Below are 3,375 nucleotides of genomic sequence, written 5' to 3'. Positions count from 1 at the left end.
GGAAATCCTGAAATAAATTCAGTAATAAATACGAGCACCAAGATTTGAACCCTGATAGGCTGGGATACTACAGTCCCTCTAACCATCCAACCACATGTTGGTTCGTATCTTTAGATATAGTTGATGGATGTTTATGATTGTTTAGATCTGCCTACTCTCTTTCTTTTATATGGGTAGCAGATAGATAATAGTAGATGCGTGCGAGGTGACGTGACACCAAAACACGAAAGTCCCCATCCAAAAGGGTTGGTGAACATACGTACAGTATCCCCTAAAAAACCATACGTGCAGAATGTACCCAAAAAATCTGTTGATGCAGGGAGGCTGCTTGGACCACGCGGCATACCTGGACTGACGCAGGCGAGGGGTTGGGTTGGGTGGGGCGGGAGGCAGGGATTGGATACGCACGCGGACCATGTTCCTTTTATCAATTCGCGTGGGAAACGAGCGAGAGCGAGCAAGCGCTGGATGATCCGTGGACAGTGGACAGGGATGTCAGTCGTGGCGCGGCAGCATGCCGGTCGATGTGGACGCATCTTCCTTTCCCATGCTCGGGCTCGATCACGGGCAGGGCACGGATGATAAAATGACAGCGATACTGCAGACGAGCGAGCGAGCGAGCATGCATGCGATGCGAGTATATATGCACGTTGGGCTTCCTTTGGAAATTTTTTCATAAAGGATCCACGCGACCAACGAGTTCCCCCCTGACGAAAGCTGCTGCTGGTAGGAGCATTTGTATGTAGGCTTGCGACGGTGGAGGCCGGAGTGACGACGACGTGACGGCGGTGGCCTCCCCTTCCCTCCCGGCAACAGTAGACGTGACGGAGGTGAATGCGATGCGATGCGAGGTGCCAAACCAAAAGGAGAAGCCAAAGCCTGCACAGTGCACAGAAAGAAATTCCTTTCCCCACCCCGCCACCGGACGGACATAGCGGGGAGCCGTGGAGAGAACCAACCAAACGCTCCCTCCACGCCGTCTTCTCTCTGCCTGCCTGCCAGGCGCCAGCCTTCTCCTCTACGCGCGTGCTCTGCCTATCAAGAGAGCACCCACCCGCTAATGAACCAGTGGGGTCTTGTTGTATCTTGTTCATCGATTGACACTAGTTAAACACCGGGCTCTTCCAGCTCCGAGCCATCGTCTCATGCCAACTCTAAAACATGTAGTTTGGCATGAACAGTAAATACATTAAATATACCAAAAATATAAACACTATTATTTTTTCTGGTGAAAGATGTCTGAGTGCGTGGTAATTTGGTGAGGTTTTGACATTTGAGAAGCTCTCAGCAAAGTAGAAAATATCGGGCATGTGAGGAAGTTTGAAATTCGGCATCGTTCGGTGGTTATTTTATCTTTTTGCTATGGACTTCTCGAATGTCCAAATTTCACAAAAATTGGCACGGACATTACACACTAAATCATCTTGTACACCAAAAAATTCTGAACTTTTAACGATTTTACTATTCACTTGGAGCCCGGGCTCAGAATTGGATATTGGTGGAATTTTTCGCTATCTACTCGTATCTTGTCGATCGTACTATGAGTTATCAATGTTTTTGAACTTTCTTGCTCATGTTGTATGTTGAACTTGCCATGCCCGGTCGTAACAATGCAATGTGTTAAGTTTATCTACATTGAGTTGATCTATACTGTATGATACTGCATGGATTTAGGCGTTCCGATACAAAAAGGGCGGATGCAGACATGGACAAATGATAGGTGAGTCGGCGTTGCCCGCACATGCTTGTGGACAAGTCCACGGATATATAAGGGTCAGATTTGTACACTTCCTTTTTTCGCGCCAGGGGAAAGGGAGGTTTGGACACTCATGCTCTAAGAGCATCTCCACTCCGGGCCCCAGGACGCCCCTTAAGCACCTTTTTTAACACCGGCGGTAAAAAATGGCCCCACTCACGCTCTCAAGACGTCATCTTGTGCCGGATTTGAGCAAAAATAGCCCCGGCGGCCCCAGGCCAAACCCAGCCCCCCGGAAGGCACTTGGGGCGTCCGGGGCTATTTTGTGCATGGTCAAACCCCACCAGTCAGCCTCTCTCCTCCTTTTTTCTGCTAGGCCCACCCCACCCACTTGCATGAAAAAAAAAATCTCTCCTCTCGCCGCCCGCGCGGCTGGACGAACGAGCCGCGAACTGGGCGCCCTCGCCCGAGGAGCTGCCGGAGGCTGACGCCGAGGAGACGCTCGCGCAGGACCACCTGACAGTACAACATGCTCGCCCAGGCGCTCGCGGAGGCCGAGAGGTTCGATCAGCTCCGGTGGCTGGTCTGCGAGATGGTGGTCGTTGACGGCGCCATGCCCGGGCCGTAGATCCATCGCTAACATGAGGGATCCCGGCCACACGGAGGGCACTGGAGGACTTTGTCCAGGAGGAAGAGAATGGTGGCAAACACACGCCTAGAACTAAGGAGACGCCGCTCAAGCCATGGATGGACCCGCGGGAGCTCGCGAGGGCGCTGGACGGCTGGGACCCCAAGGAGGTGGCGGAGCTGGAGGCCGCCCGGATCATCTGGACATTGCGACTTGTGTGCAAGCTCTTGCGCGCATTCGGGAAGCCGAAGATGGCATGGGAGTTCTTCTGCTGGGTGGCGTGCCACCCTGGTGGCTTCGCGCACGACCGCGACACCGCCTCAGCCTCGCCGCCATGCTCGCCGAGGCTGCGACACCGTGCCAGCGCACCACCGCCCGTCTCGTCGAGCTTTCCTTCCCGTCGACGCTCGCGCTCCTCCGCTTGGCGCGCGCTGAGGAGGTCGTCGACGCCACCGCGCTTAAGATGCTCGTGGGGCGCAACGAGTGGAATTTTTTGCCGCCGGCAGCCCCCCAAGGCCCAAGCGGCCAAGAAAATACCTTGGGGGGTCATGCTTCCTTCATTCAATTGGAACAACGCGTACATACTACTACCACGTTTCAATTCTGAGTACTCTTTCAATTTGAAGTCATACTAGTGCTAATACTAGTGCTAGAATTGGACGTACTTGGTCCGGCAATAAAAACGGTCGTGCACGTTGCTGCTACGACTTGGTGCGTTACGTACGAGTGTCTTGATGATTGTGCAATCAATCAAGGCAATCACCCCGCCCCTCATTCCAACCGCTGCCGGTTTCCCTCTTGGTTTTTACCCCTTTTTCCCCCCACCTTTCGCTTTGGTGAAAAGTCTCAGATCATCCTCCCCCCACCTCCCCTTTCACTCGCCCCCCAGTCCAGTCCAGTCCTCTCCGCTCCGGTAACTCCACCGTGGTCTCCTCCTCCCCGGTCCTCTCCTCGGTTGCCATTGGCGAGGCCGCGGTGGCGTCAAAGCCATTTCTTTAAGCGCCCGGGCACACTTCCCTCCCCGCACGACGGACCCCCCACCACTCCTCCA

The sequence above is a fragment of the Triticum dicoccoides genome, chromosome 2A (genome assembly GCF_002162155.2).
Source record: "Triticum dicoccoides isolate Atlit2015 ecotype Zavitan chromosome 2A, WEW_v2.0, whole genome shotgun sequence".
Taxonomy (NCBI): Eukaryota; Viridiplantae; Streptophyta; class Magnoliopsida; order Poales; family Poaceae; genus Triticum; species Triticum dicoccoides.
Note: the sequence above shows the minus strand (reverse complement) of the source record.